Here is a 13,171-nt window from a genome sequence, read left to right as displayed (position 1 = left end):
AAGAAAAGATAGGATGATTTGTTGTGCACAGTCTTCAAGTCATATTGAATACACAATGCTTCTCGAAAGTGTACGTTTTCTTCCGTCTCCTAGGTCAGTGTTTTCATAAAAAATCGTGCTGAAACCTCCCTTTCCCTGACCGGGAATCGAACACGGCCGCGGCGGTGAGAGCGCCGAATCCTAACCACTAGACCACCAGGGAGTGATGGAGTCATTGCACACTCCATTGGGAAATCGGAAATTCTCTGAATAAAGTGCAAAGCAATGTGATGGGAGTGAGTTACCAGGAATTTATTTGACAAGAAAAGATAGGATGATTTGTTGTGCATTACAGTCTTCAAGTCATATTTAACACACAATGCTTCTCGGAAGTTTACGTTTTCTTCCGTCTCCTAGGTCAGTGTTTTCATAAAAAATCGTGCTAGAATCTCCCTTTACCTGACAAGGAATCGAACCCGGGTCACGGCGGTGAGAGCGCCGAATCCTAACCACTAGGCCACCAAGGAGTGATGGATTTTAGAGCACACTCCATTAGGAAAAATGAAATTCTCTGAATAAAGTGCAAAGCAATGTGATGGGAGTGAGCTACCAGGAAATTATTTGCCAAGAAAAGATAGGATGATTTGTTGTGCATAGCAGTCTTCAAGTCATATTGAATACACAATGCTTCTCGGAAGTGTAAGTTTTCTTCCGTCTCCTAGGTCAGTGTTTTCATAAAAAATCGTGCTGAAAACTCCCTTTCCCTGACCGGGAATCGAACCCGGGCCGCGGCGGTGAGAGCGCCGAATCCTAACCACTAGACCACCAGGGAGAGATGGAGTCATTGCACACTCCATTGGGAAAAGGGAAATTCTCTGAATAAAGTGCAAAGCAATGTGATGGGAGTGAGTTACCAGGAATTTATTTGACAAGAAAAGATAGGATGATTTGTTGTGCATAGCATTCTTCAAGTCATATTTAACACACAATGCTTCACGGAAGTTTACGTTTTCTTCCGTCTCCTAGGTCAGTGTTTTCATAAAAAATCGTGCTAGAATCTCCCTTTCCTTGACCGGGAATCGAACCCGGGCCGCGGCGGTGAGAGCGCCGAATCCTAACCACTAGACCACCAGGGAGCGATGGAGTCATTGCACACTCCATTGGGAAAAGGGAAACTCTCTGAATAAAGTGCAAAGCAATGTGATGGGAGTGAGTTACCAGGAATTTATTTCACAAGAAAAGATAGGATGATTTGTTGTGCACAGTCTTCAAGTCATATTGAATACACAATGCTTCTCGAAAGTGTACGTTTTCTTCCGTCTCCTAGGTCAGTGTTTTCATAAAAAATCGTGCTGAAACCTCCCTTTCCCTGACCGGGAATCGAACCCGGGCCGCGGCGGTGAGAGCGCCGAATCCTAACCACTAGACCACCAGGGAGTGATGGAGTCATTGCACACTCCATTGGGAAAAGGGAAATTCTCTGAATAAAGTGCAAAGCAAAGTGATGGGAGTGAGTTACCAGGAATTTATTTGACAAGAAAAGATAGGATGATTTGTTGTGCATAGCATTCTTCAAGTCATATTTAACACACAATGCTTCACGGAAGTTTACGTTTTCTTCCGTCTCCTAGGTCAGTGTTTTCATAAAAAATCGTGCTGAAACCTCCCTTTCCCTGACCGGGAATCGAACCCGGGCCGCGGCGGTGAGAGCGCCGAATCCTAACCACTAGACCAACAGGGAGTGATGGAGTCATTGCACACTCCATTGGGAAAAGGGAAATTCTCTGAATAAAGTGCAAAGCAATGTGATGGGAGTGAGTTACCAGGAATTTATTTCACAAGAAAAGATAGGATGATTTGTTGTGCACAGTCTTCAAGTCATATTGAATACACAATGCTTCTCGAAAGTGTACGTTTTCTTCCGTCTCCTAGGTCAGTGTTTTCATAAAAAATCGTGCTGAAACCTCCCTTTCCCTGACCGGGAATCGAACCCGGGCCGCGGCGGTGAGAGCGCCGAATCCTAACCACTAGACCACCAGGGAGTGATGGAGTCATTGCACACTCCATTGGGAAAAGGGAAATTCTCTGAATAAAGTGCAAAGCAATGTGATGGGAGTGAGTTACCAGGAATTTATTTGACAAGAAAAGATAGGATGATTTGTTGTGCACAGTCTTCAAGTCATATTGAATACACAAAGCTTCTCGAAAGTGTACGTTTGCTTCCGTCTCCTAGGTCAGTGTTTTCATAAAAAATCGTGCTGAAACCTCCCTTTCCCTGACCGGGAATCGAACACGGCCGCGGCGGTGAGAGCGCCGAATCCTAACCACTAGACCACCAGGGAGTGATGGAGTCATTGCACACTCCATTGGGAAATCGGAAATTCTCTGAATAAAGTGCAAAGCAATGTGATGGGAGTGAGTTACCAGGAATTTATTTGACAAGAAAAGATAGGATGATTTGTTGTGCATTACAGTCTTCAAGTCATATTTAACACACAATGCTTCTCGGAAGTTTACGTTTTCTTCCGTCTCCTAGGTCAGTGTTTTCATAAAAAATCGTGCTAGAATCTCCCTTTCCCTGACCGGCAATGGAACCCGGGTCGCGGCGGTGAGAGCGCCGAATCCTAACCACTAGACCACCAGGGAGTGATGGAGTCGGAGCACACTCCATTAGGAAAAAGGAAATTCTCTGAATAAAGTGCAAAGCAATGTAATGGGAGTGAGCTACCAGGAAATTATTTGACAAGAAAAGATACGATGATTTGTTGTGCATTGCAGTCTTCAAGTCATATTGAACACACAATACTTCTCGAAAGTGTACGTTTTCTTCCGTCTCCTAGGTCAGTGTTTTCATAAAAAATCGGGCTGAAACCTCCCTTTCCCTGACCGGGAATCGAACCCGGGCCGCGGCGGTGAGAGCGCCGAATCCTAACAACTAGACCACCAGGGAGTGAGCTACCAGGAAATTATTTGACAAGAAAAGATAGAATGATTTGTTGTGCATAGCAGTCTTTAAGTCATATTGACTACACAATGCTTCTCGAAAGTTTACGTTTTCTTCCGTCTCCTAGGTCAGTGTTTTCATAAAAAATCGTGCTAGAATCTCCCTTTACCTGACAAGGAATCGAACCCGGGTCACGGCGGTGAGAGCACCGAATCCTAACCACTAGACCACCAAGGAGTGATGGATTTTAGAGCACACTCCATTAGGAAAAATGAAATTCTCTGAATAAAGTGCAAAGCAATGTGATGGGAGTGAGCTACCAGGAAATTATTTGACAAGAAAAGATAGGATGATTTGTTGTGCATAGCAGTCTTCAAGTCATATTGAATACACAATGCTTCTCGGAAGTGTACGTTTTCTTCCGTCTCCTAGGTCAGTGTTTTCATAAAAAATCGTGCTGAAACCTACCTTTCCCTGACCGGGAATCGAACCCTGGCCGCGGCGGTGAGAGCGCCGAATCCTAACCACTAGACCACCAGGGAGTGATGGAGTCATTGCACACTCCATTGGGAAAAGGGAAATTCTCTGAATAAAGTGCAAAGCAATGTGATGGGAGTGAGTTACCAGGAATTAATTTGACAAGAAAAGATAGGATGATTTGTTGTGCATAGCAGTCTTCAAGTCATATTTAACACACAATGCTTCTCGGAAGTTTACGTTTTCTTCCGTCTCCTAGGTCAGTCAGTAGGATGATTTGTTGTGCATAGCAGTCTTCAAGTCATATTGAATACACAATGCTTATCGGAAGTGTACGTTTTCTTCCGTCTCCTAGGTCAGTGTTTTCATAAAAAATCGTGCTGAAACCTACCTTTCCCTGACCGGGAATCGAACCCTGGCCGCGGCGGTGAGAGCGCCGAATCCTAACCACTAGACCACCAGGGAGTGATGGAGTCATTGCACACTCCATTGGGAAAAGGGAAATTCTCTGAATAAAGTGCAAAGCAATGTGATGGGAGTGAGTTACCAGGAATTTATTTGACAAGAAAAGATAGGATGATTTGTTGTGCATAGCAGTCTTCAAGTCATATTTAACACACAATGCTTCTCGGAAGTTTACGTTTTCTTCCGTCTCCTAGGTCAGTCAGTAGGATGATTTGTTGTGCATAGCAGTCTTCAAGTCATATTGAATACACAATGCTTCTCGGAAGTGTACGTTTTCTTCCGTCTCCTAGGTCAGTGTTTTCATAAAAAATCGTGCTGAAACCTCCCTTTCCCTGACCGGGAATCGAACCTGGGCCGTGGCGGTGAGAGCGCCAAATCCTAACCACTAGAGCACCAGGGAGTAATGGAGTCATTGCACACTCCATTGGGAAAAGGGAAATTCTCTGAATAAAGTGCAAAGCAATGTGATGGGAGTGAGCTACCAGGAAATTATTTGACAAGAAAAGATAGGATGATTTGTTGTGCATAGCAGTCTTCAAGTCATATTTAACACACAATGCTTCTCGGAAGTTTACGTTTTCTTCCGTCTCCTAGGTCAGTTTTTTCATAAAAAATCGTGCTGAAACCTCCCTTTCCCTGACCGGGAATCGAACCCGGGCCGCGGCGGTGAGAGCGCCAAATCCTAACCACTAGACCACCAGGGAGTGATGGAGTCATTGCACACTCCATTGGGAAAAGGGAAATTCTCTGAATAAAGTGCAAAGTAATGTGATGGGAGTGAGCTACCAGGAAATTATTTGACAAGAAAAGATAGAATGATTTGTTGTGCATAGCAGTCTTCAAGTCATATTTAACACACAATGCTTCTCGGAAGTTTACGTTTTCTTCCGTCTCCTAGGTCAGTGTTTTCATAAAAAATCGTGCTAGAATCTCCCTTTACCTGGCCAGGAATCGAATCCGGGCCGCGGCGGTGAGAGCGCCGAATCCTAACCACTAGACCACCAAGGTGTGATGGACTTTAGAGCACACTCCATTAGGAAAAAGGAAATTCTCTGAATAAAGTGCAAAGCAATGTGATGGGAGTGAGCTACCAGGAAATTATTTGACAAGAAAAGATAGGATGATTTGTTGTGCATAGCAGTCTTCAAGTCATATTGAACACACAATGCTTCTCTGAAGTTTACGTTTTCTTCCGTCTCCTAGGTCAGTGTTTTCATAAAAAATCATGCTGGAATCTCCCTTTCCCTGACTGGGAATGGAACCCGGGCCGCGGCGGTGAGAGCGCCGAATCCTAACCACTAGACCACCAGGGAGTGATGGAGTTGGAGCACACTCCATTAGGAAAAAGGAAATTCTCTGAATAAAGTGCAAAGCAATGTGATGGGAGTGAGCTACCAGGAAATTATTTGACAAGAAAAGATAGAATGATTTGTTGTGCATAGCAGTCTTCAAGTCATATTGACTACACAATGCTTCTCGGAAGTGTAAGTTTTCTTCCGTCTCCTAGGTCAGTGTTTTCATAAAAAATCGTACTGAAACCTCCCTTTCCCTGTTCGGGAATCGAACCCGGGCCGCGGCGGTGAGAGCGCCGAATCCTAACCACTAGACCACATGGAAGTGATGGAGTCACTGCACACTCCATTGGGAAAAGGGAAATTCTCTGAATAAAGTGCAAAGCAATGTGATGGGAGTGAGCTACCAGGAATTTATTTGACAAGAAAAGATAGGATGATTTGTTGTGCATAGCAGTCCTTAAGTCATATTTAACACACAATGCTTCTCGGAAGTTTACGTTTTCTTCCGTCTCCTAGGTCAGTGTTTTCATAAAAAATCGTGCTAGAATCTCCCTTTACCTGACCAGGAATCGAACCCGGGCCGCGGCAGGGAGAGCGCCAAATCCTAACCACTAGACCACCAAGGAGTGATGGATTTTAGAGCACACTCCATTAGGAAAAAGGAAATTCTCTGAATAAAGTGCAAAGCAATGTGATGGGAGTGAGCTACCAGGAAATTATTTGACAAGAAAAGATAGGATGATTTGTTGTGCATAGCAGTCTTCAAGTCATATTGAATACACAATGCTTCTCGGAAGTGTAAGTTTTCTTCCGTCTCCTAGGTCAGTGTTTTCATAAAAAATCGTGCTGAAAACTCCCTTTCCCTGACCGGGAATCAAACCCGGGCCGCGGCGGTGAGAGCGCCGAATCCTAACCACTAGACCACCAGGGAGCGATGAAGTCATTGCACACTCCATTGGGAAAAGGGAAATTCTCTGAATAAAGTGCAAAGCAATGTGATGGGAGTGAGCTACCAGGAATTTATTTGACAAGAAAAGATAGAATGATTTGTTGTGCATAGCAGTCTTCAAGTCATATTTAACACACAATGCTTCTCGAAAGTTTACGTTTTCTTCCGTCTCCTAGGTCAGTGTTTTCATAAAAAATCGTGCTAGAATCTCCCTTTACCTGACCAGGAATCGAACCCGGGCCGCGGCAGGGAGAGCGCCAAATCCTAACCACTAGACCACCAAGGAGTGATGGATTTTAGAGCACACTCCATTAGGAAAAAGGAAATTCTCTGAATAAAGTGCAAAGCAATGTGATGGGAGTGAGCTACCAGGAAATTATTTGACAAGAAAAGATAGGATGATTTGTTGTGCATAGCAGTCTTCAAGTCATATTGAATACACAATGCTTCTCGGAAGTGTAAGTTTTCTTCCGTCTCCTAGGTCAGTGTTTTCATAAAAAATCGTGCTGAAAACTCCCTTTCCCTGACCGGGAATCAAACCCGGGCCGCGGCGGTGAGAGCGCCGAATCCTAACCACTAGACCACCAGGGAGCGATGAAGTCATTGCACACTCCATTGGGAAAAGGGAAATTCTCTGAATAAAGTGCAAAGCAATGTGATGGGAGTGAGCTACCAGGAATTTATTTGACAAGAAAAGATAGAATGATTTGTTGTGCATAGCAGTCTTCAAGTCATATTTAACACACAATGCTTCTCGAAAGTTTACGTTTTCTTCCGTCTCCTAGGTCAGTGTTTTCATAAAAAATCGTGCTAGAATCTCCCTTTACCTGACAAGGAATCGAACCCGGGTCACGGCGGTGAGAGCACCGAATCCTAACCACTAGACCACCAAGGAGTGATGGATTTTAGAGCACACTCCATTAGGAAAAATGAAATTCTCTGAATAAAGTGCAAAGCAATGTGATGGGAGTGAGCTACCAGGAAATTATTTGACAAGAAAAGATAGGATGATTTGTTGTGCATAGCAGTCTTCAAGTCATATTGAATACACAATGCTTCTCGGAAGTTTACGTTTTCTTCCGTCTCCTAGGTCAGTGTTTTCATAAAAAATCGTGCTGAAAACTCCCTTTCCCTGACCGGGAATCGAACCCGGGCCGCGGCGGTGAGAGCGCCGAAACCTAACCACTAGACCACCAGGGAGCGATGGAGTCATTGCACACTCCATTGGGAAAAGGGAAATTCTCTGAATAAAGTGCAAAGCAATGTGATGGGAGTGAGTTACCAGGAATTTATTTCACAAGAAAAGATAGGATGATTTGTTGTGCACAGTCTTCAAGTCATATTGAATACACAATGCTTCTCGAAAGTGTACGTTTTCTTCCGTCTCCTAGGTCAGTGTTTTCATAAAAAATCGTGCTGAAACCTCCCTTTCCCTGACCGGGAATCGAACACGGCCGCGGCGGTGAGAGCGCCGAATCCTAACCACTAGACCACCAGGGAGTGATGGAGTCATTGCACACTCCATTGGGAAATCGGAAATTCTCTGAATAAAGTGCAAAGCAATGTGATGGGAGTGAGTTACCAGGAATTTATTTGACAAGAAAAGATAGGATGATTTGTTGTGCATTACAGTCTTCAAGTCATATTTAACACACAATGCTTCTCGGAAGTTTACGTTTTCTTCCATCTCCTAGGTCAGTGTTTTCATAAAAAATCGTGCTAGAATCTCCCTTTCCCTGACCGGCAATGGAACCCGGGCCGCGGCGGTGAGAGCGCCGAATCCTAACCACTAGACCACCAGGGAGTGATGAAGTCGGAGCACACTCCATTAGGAAAAGGGAAATTCTCTGAATAAAGTGCAAAGCAATGTGATGGGAGTGATTTACCAGGAATTTATTTGACAAGAAAAGATAGGATGATTTGTTGTGCATAGCATTCTTCAAGTCATATTTAACACACAATGCTTCACGGAAGTTTACGTTTTCTTCCGTCTCCTAGGTCAGTGTTTTCATAAAAAATCGTGCAAGAATCTCCCTTTCCCTGACCGGGAATCGAACCCGGGCCGCGGCGGTGAGAGCGCCGAAACCTAACCACTAGACCACCAGGGAGCGATGGAGTCATTGCACACTCCATTGGGAAAAGGGAAATTCTCTGAATAAAGTGCAAAGCAATGTGATGGGAGTGAGTTACCAGGAATTTATTTCACAAGAAAAGATAGGATGATTTGTTGTGCACAGTCTTCAAGTCATATTGAATACACAATGCTTCTCGAAAGTGTACGTTTTCTTCCGTCTCCTAGGTCAGTGTTTTCATAAAAAATCGTGCTGAAACCTCCCTTTCCCTGACCGGGAATCGAACACGGCCGCGGCGGTGAGAGCGCCGAATCCTAACCACTAGACCACCAGGGAGTGATGGAGTCATTGCACACTCCATTGGGAAATCGGAAATTCTCTGAATAAAGTGCAAAGCAATGTGATGGGAGTGAGTTACCAGGAATTTATTTGACAAGAAAAGATAGGATGATTTGTTGTGCATTACAGTCTTCAAGTCATATTTAACACACAATGCTTCTCGGAAGTTTACGTTTTCTTCCATCTCCTAGGTCAGTGTTTTCATAAAAAATCGTGCTAGAATCTCCCTTTCCCTGACCGGCAATGGAACCCGGGCCGCGGCGGTGAGAGCGCCGAATCCTAACCACTAGACCACCAGGGAGTGATGGAGTCGGAGCACACTCCATTAGGAAAAAGGAAATTCTCTGAATAAAGTGCAAAGCAATGTGATGGGAGTGAGCTACCAGGAAATTATTTGACAAGAAAAGATAGGATGATTTGTTGTGCATAGCAGTCTTCAAGTCATATTGAACACACAATACTTCTCGAAAGTGTACGTTTTCTTCCGTCTCCTAGGTCAGTGTTTTCATAAAAAATCGGGCTGAAACCTCCCTTTCCCTGACCGGGAATCGAACCCGGGCCGCGGCGGTGAGAGCGCCGAATCCTAACAACTAGACCACCAGGGAGTGAGCTACCAGGAAATTATTTGACAAGAAAAGATAGAATGATTTGTTGTGCATAGCAGTATTCAAGTCATATTGACTACACAATGCTTCTCGGAAGTGTAAGTTTTCTTCCGTCTCCTAGGTCAGTGTTTTCATCAAAAATCGTGCTAGAATCTCCCTTTCCCTGACCGGGAATCGAACACGGGCCGCGTCGGTGAGAGCGCCGAATCATAACCACTAGACCACCAGGGAGTGATGGAGTCATTGCACACTCCATTGGGAAAAGGGAAATTCTCTGAATAAAGTGCAAAGCAATGTGATGGGAGTGAGTTACCAGGAAATTATTTGACAAGAAAAGATAGAATGATTTGTTGTGCATAGCAGTCTTCAAGTCATATTGAATACACAATGCTTCTCGGAAGTGTAAGTTTTCTTCCGTCTCCTAGGTCAGTGTTTTCATAAAAAATCGTGCTGAAACCTCCCTTTCCCTGACCGGGAATCGAACCCGGGCCGCGGCGGTGAGAGCGCCGAATCCTAACCACTAGACCACCAAGGAGTGATGGATTTTAGAGCACACTCCATTAGGAAAAAGGAAATTCTCTGAATAAAGTGCAAAGCAATGTGATGGGAGTGAGCTACCAGGAAATTATTTGACAAGAAAAGATAGGATGATTTGTTGTGCATAGCAGTCTTCATATTGAATACACAATGCTTCTCGGAAGTGTAAGTTTTCTTCCGTCTCCTAGGTCAGTGTTTTCATAAAAAATCGTGCTGAAACCTCCCTTTCCCTGACCGGGAATCGAACCCAGGCCACGGCGGTGAGAGCGCCGAATCCTAACCACTAGACCACCAGGGAGTGATGGAGTCATTGCACACTCCATTGGGAAAAGGGAAATTATCTGAATAAAGTGCAAAGCAATGTGATGGGAGTGAGTTACCAGGAATTTATTTGACAAGAAAAGATAGGATGATTTGTTGTGCATAGCAGTCTTCAAGTCATATTGAATACACAATGCTTCTCGGAAGTGTAAGTTTTCTTCCGTCTCCTAGGTCAGTGTTTTCATAAAAAATCGTGCTGAAAACTCCCTTTCCCTGACCGGGAATCAAACCCGGGCCGCGGCGGTGAGAGCGCCGAATCCTAACCACTAGACCACCAGGGAGCGATGAAGTCATTGCACACTCCATTGGGAAAAGGGAAATTCTCTGAATAAAGTGCAAAGCAATGTGATGGGAGTGAGCTACCAGGAATTTATTTGACAAGAAAAGATAGAATGATTTGTTGTGCATAGCAGTCTTCAAGTCATATTTAACACACAATGCTTCTCGAAAGTTTACGTTTTCTTCCGTCTCCTAGGTCAGTGTTTTCATAAAAAATCGTGCTAGAATCTCCCTTTACCTGACCAGGAATCGAACCCGGGCCGCGGCAGGGAGAGCGCCAAATCCTAACCACTAGACCACCAAGGAGTGATGGATTTTAGAGCACACTCCATTAGGAAAAAGGAAATTCTCTGAATAAAGTGCAAAGCAATGTGATGGGAGTGAGCTACCAGGAAATTATTTGACAAGAAAAGATAGGATGATTTGTTGTGCATAGCAGTCTTCAAGTCATATTGAATACACAATGCTTCTCGGAAGTGTAAGTTTTCTTCCGTCTCCTAGGTCAGTGTTTTCATAAAAAATCGTGCTGAAAACTCCCTTTCCCTGACCGGGAATCAAACCCGGGCCGCGGCGGTGAGAGCGCCGAATCCTAACCACTAGACCACCAGGGAGCGATGAAGTCATTGCACACTCCATTGGGAAAAGGGAAATTCTCTGAATAAAGTGCAAAGCAATGTGATGGGAGTGAGCTACCAGGAATTTATTTGACAAGAAAAGATAGAATGATTTGTTGTGCATAGCAGTCTTCAAGTCATATTTAACACACAATGCTTCTCGAAAGTTTACGTTTTCTTCCGTCTCCTAGGTCAGTGTTTTCATAAAAAATCGTGCTAGAATCTCCCTTTACCTGACAAGGAATCGAACCCGGGTCACGGCGGTGAGAGCACCGAATCCTAACCACTAGACCACCAAGGAGTGATGGATTTTAGAGCACACTCCATTAGGAAAAATGAAATTCTCTGAATAAAGTGCAAAGCAATGTGATGGGAGTGAGCTACCAGGAAATTATTTGACAAGAAAAGATAGGATGATTTGTTGTGCATAGCAGTCTTCAAGTCATATTGAATACACAATGCTTCTCGGAAGTTTACGTTTTCTTCCGTCTCCTAGGTCAGTGTTTTCATAAAAAATCGTGCTGAAAACTCCCTTTCCCTGACCGGGAATCGAACCCGGGCCGCGGCGGTGAGAGCGCCGAAACCTAACCACTAGACCACCAGGGAGCGATGGAGTCATTGCACACTCCATTGGGAAAAGGGAAATTCTCTGAATAAAGTGCAAAGCAATGTGATGGGAGTGAGTTACCAGGAATTTATTTCACAAGAAAAGATAGGATGATTTGTTGTGCACAGTCTTCAAGTCATATTGAATACACAATGCTTCTCGAAAGTGTACGTTTTCTTCCGTCTCCTAGGTCAGTGTTTTCATAAAAAATCGTGCTGAAACCTCCCTTTCCCTGACCGGGAATCGAACACGGCCGCGGCGGTGAGAGCGCCGAATCCTAACCACTAGACCACCAGGGAGTGATGGAGTCATTGCACACTCCATTGGGAAATCGGAAATTCTCTGAATAAAGTGCAAAGCAATGTGATGGGAGTGAGTTACCAGGAATTTATTTGACAAGAAAAGATAGGATGATTTGTTGTGCATTACAGTCTTCAAGTCATATTTAACACACAATGCTTCTCGGAAGTTTACGTTTTCTTCCATCTCCTAGGTCAGTGTTTTCATAAAAAATCGTGCTAGAATCTCCCTTTCCCTGACCGGCAATGGAACCCGGGCCGCGGCGGTGAGAGCGCCGAATCCTAACCACTAGACCACCAGGGAGTGATGAAGTCGGAGCACACTCCATTAGGAAAAGGGAAATTCTCTGAATAAAGTGCAAAGCAATGTGATGGGAGTGATTTACCAGGAATTTATTTGACAAGAAAAGATAGGATGATTTGTTGTGCATAGCATTCTTCAAGTCATATTTAACACACAATGCTTCACGGAAGTTTACGTTTTCTTCCGTCTCCTAGGTCAGTGTTTTCATAAAAAATCGTGCAAGAATCTCCCTTTCCCTGACCGGGAATCGAACCCGGGCCGCGGCGGTGAGAGCGCCGAAACCTAACCACTAGACCACCAGGGAGCGATGGAGTCATTGCACACTCCATTGGGAAAAGGGAAATTCTCTGAATAAAGTGCAAAGCAATGTGATGGGAGTGAGTTACCAGGAATTTATTTCACAAGAAAAGATAGGATGATTTGTTGTGCACAGTCTTCAAGTCATATTGAATACACAATGCTTCTCGAAAGTGTACGTTTTCTTCCGTCTCCTAGGTCAGTGTTTTCATAAAAAATCGTGCTGAAACCTCCCTTTCCCTGACCGGGAATCGAACACGGCCGCGGCGGTGAGAGCGCCGAATCCTAACCACTAGACCACCAGGGAGTGATGGAGTCATTGCACACTCCATTGGGAAATCGGAAATTCTCTGAATAAAGTGCAAAGCAATGTGATGGGAGTGAGTTACCAGGAATTTATTTGACAAGAAAAGATAGGATGATTTGTTGTGCATTACAGTCTTCAAGTCATATTTAACACACAATGCTTCTCGGAAGTTTACGTTTTCTTCCATCTCCTAGGTCAGTGTTTTCATAAAAAATCGTGCTAGAATCTCCCTTTCCCTGACCGGCAATGGAACCCGGGCCGCGGCGGTGAGAGCGCCGAATCCTAACCACTAGACCACCAGGGAGTGATGGAGTCGGAGCACACTCCATTAGGAAAAAGGAAATTCTCTGAATAAAGTGCAAAGCAATGTGATGGGAGTGAGCTACCAGGAAATTATTTGACAAGAAAAGATAGGATGATTTGTTGTGCATAGCAGTCTTCAAGTCATATTGAACACACAATACTTCTCGAAAGTGTACGT

At 44.3% G+C, this 13,171-nt stretch overlaps 20 non-coding genes across 20 annotated transcripts; all 20 read right to left on the bottom strand.

Moving 5' to 3' along the window:
- Window positions 1–739: 739 nt before the first annotated feature.
- TRNAE-CUC (transfer RNA glutamic acid (anticodon CUC)) lies at window positions 740–811 on the bottom strand. The gene has a single exon. It is a non-coding gene; the product is annotated as a tRNA-Glu (tRNA).
- A 232-nt stretch (window positions 812–1,043) lies between these two features.
- TRNAE-CUC (transfer RNA glutamic acid (anticodon CUC)) lies at window positions 1,044–1,115 on the bottom strand. Its single transcript has one exon. It is a non-coding gene; the product is annotated as a tRNA-Glu (tRNA).
- Window positions 1,116–1,344: 229 nt separating this feature from the next.
- Window positions 1,345–1,416, bottom strand: TRNAE-CUC (transfer RNA glutamic acid (anticodon CUC)). The gene has a single exon. It is a non-coding gene; the product is annotated as a tRNA-Glu (tRNA).
- A 232-nt stretch (window positions 1,417–1,648) lies between these two features.
- Window positions 1,649–1,720, bottom strand: TRNAE-CUC (transfer RNA glutamic acid (anticodon CUC)). Its single transcript has one exon. It is a non-coding gene; the product is annotated as a tRNA-Glu (tRNA).
- A 229-nt stretch (window positions 1,721–1,949) lies between these two features.
- On the bottom strand, window positions 1,950–2,021 carry TRNAE-CUC (transfer RNA glutamic acid (anticodon CUC)). The gene has a single exon. It is a non-coding gene; the product is annotated as a tRNA-Glu (tRNA).
- An 836-nt stretch (window positions 2,022–2,857) lies between these two features.
- Window positions 2,858–2,929, bottom strand: TRNAE-CUC (transfer RNA glutamic acid (anticodon CUC)). Its single transcript has one exon. It is a non-coding gene; the product is annotated as a tRNA-Glu (tRNA).
- Window positions 2,930–3,393: 464 nt separating this feature from the next.
- On the bottom strand, window positions 3,394–3,465 carry TRNAE-CUC (transfer RNA glutamic acid (anticodon CUC)). Its single transcript has one exon. It is a non-coding gene; the product is annotated as a tRNA-Glu (tRNA).
- Window positions 3,466–3,793: 328 nt separating this feature from the next.
- TRNAE-CUC (transfer RNA glutamic acid (anticodon CUC)) lies at window positions 3,794–3,865 on the bottom strand. The gene has a single exon. It is a non-coding gene; the product is annotated as a tRNA-Glu (tRNA).
- Window positions 3,866–4,497: 632 nt separating this feature from the next.
- TRNAE-CUC (transfer RNA glutamic acid (anticodon CUC)) lies at window positions 4,498–4,569 on the bottom strand. The gene has a single exon. It is a non-coding gene; the product is annotated as a tRNA-Glu (tRNA).
- A 1,450-nt stretch (window positions 4,570–6,019) lies between these two features.
- Window positions 6,020–6,091, bottom strand: TRNAE-CUC (transfer RNA glutamic acid (anticodon CUC)). Its single transcript has one exon. It is a non-coding gene; the product is annotated as a tRNA-Glu (tRNA).
- Window positions 6,092–6,628: 537 nt separating this feature from the next.
- TRNAE-CUC (transfer RNA glutamic acid (anticodon CUC)) lies at window positions 6,629–6,700 on the bottom strand. Its single transcript has one exon. It is a non-coding gene; the product is annotated as a tRNA-Glu (tRNA).
- A 537-nt stretch (window positions 6,701–7,237) lies between these two features.
- TRNAE-CUC (transfer RNA glutamic acid (anticodon CUC)) lies at window positions 7,238–7,309 on the bottom strand. The gene has a single exon. It is a non-coding gene; the product is annotated as a tRNA-Glu (tRNA).
- Window positions 7,310–8,145: 836 nt separating this feature from the next.
- On the bottom strand, window positions 8,146–8,217 carry TRNAE-CUC (transfer RNA glutamic acid (anticodon CUC)). Its single transcript has one exon. It is a non-coding gene; the product is annotated as a tRNA-Glu (tRNA).
- Window positions 8,218–9,053: 836 nt separating this feature from the next.
- TRNAE-CUC (transfer RNA glutamic acid (anticodon CUC)) lies at window positions 9,054–9,125 on the bottom strand. Its single transcript has one exon. It is a non-coding gene; the product is annotated as a tRNA-Glu (tRNA).
- Window positions 9,126–9,588: 463 nt separating this feature from the next.
- On the bottom strand, window positions 9,589–9,660 carry TRNAE-CUC (transfer RNA glutamic acid (anticodon CUC)). Its single transcript has one exon. It is a non-coding gene; the product is annotated as a tRNA-Glu (tRNA).
- A 228-nt stretch (window positions 9,661–9,888) lies between these two features.
- On the bottom strand, window positions 9,889–9,960 carry TRNAE-CUC (transfer RNA glutamic acid (anticodon CUC)). Its single transcript has one exon. It is a non-coding gene; the product is annotated as a tRNA-Glu (tRNA).
- A 232-nt stretch (window positions 9,961–10,192) lies between these two features.
- Window positions 10,193–10,264, bottom strand: TRNAE-CUC (transfer RNA glutamic acid (anticodon CUC)). Its single transcript has one exon. It is a non-coding gene; the product is annotated as a tRNA-Glu (tRNA).
- A 537-nt stretch (window positions 10,265–10,801) lies between these two features.
- On the bottom strand, window positions 10,802–10,873 carry TRNAE-CUC (transfer RNA glutamic acid (anticodon CUC)). Its single transcript has one exon. It is a non-coding gene; the product is annotated as a tRNA-Glu (tRNA).
- Window positions 10,874–11,410: 537 nt separating this feature from the next.
- Window positions 11,411–11,482, bottom strand: TRNAE-CUC (transfer RNA glutamic acid (anticodon CUC)). Its single transcript has one exon. It is a non-coding gene; the product is annotated as a tRNA-Glu (tRNA).
- An 836-nt stretch (window positions 11,483–12,318) lies between these two features.
- TRNAE-CUC (transfer RNA glutamic acid (anticodon CUC)) lies at window positions 12,319–12,390 on the bottom strand. Its single transcript has one exon. It is a non-coding gene; the product is annotated as a tRNA-Glu (tRNA).
- Window positions 12,391–13,171: the final 781 nt, after the last annotated feature.

This window comes from Crinia signifera, chromosome 9 (assembly GCF_055691185.1).
Source record: "Crinia signifera chromosome 9, ASM5569118v1, whole genome shotgun sequence".
NCBI lineage: Eukaryota > Metazoa > Chordata > Amphibia > Anura > Myobatrachidae > Crinia > Crinia signifera.
This window is presented reverse-complemented; position numbering and strand designations above follow the sequence as displayed.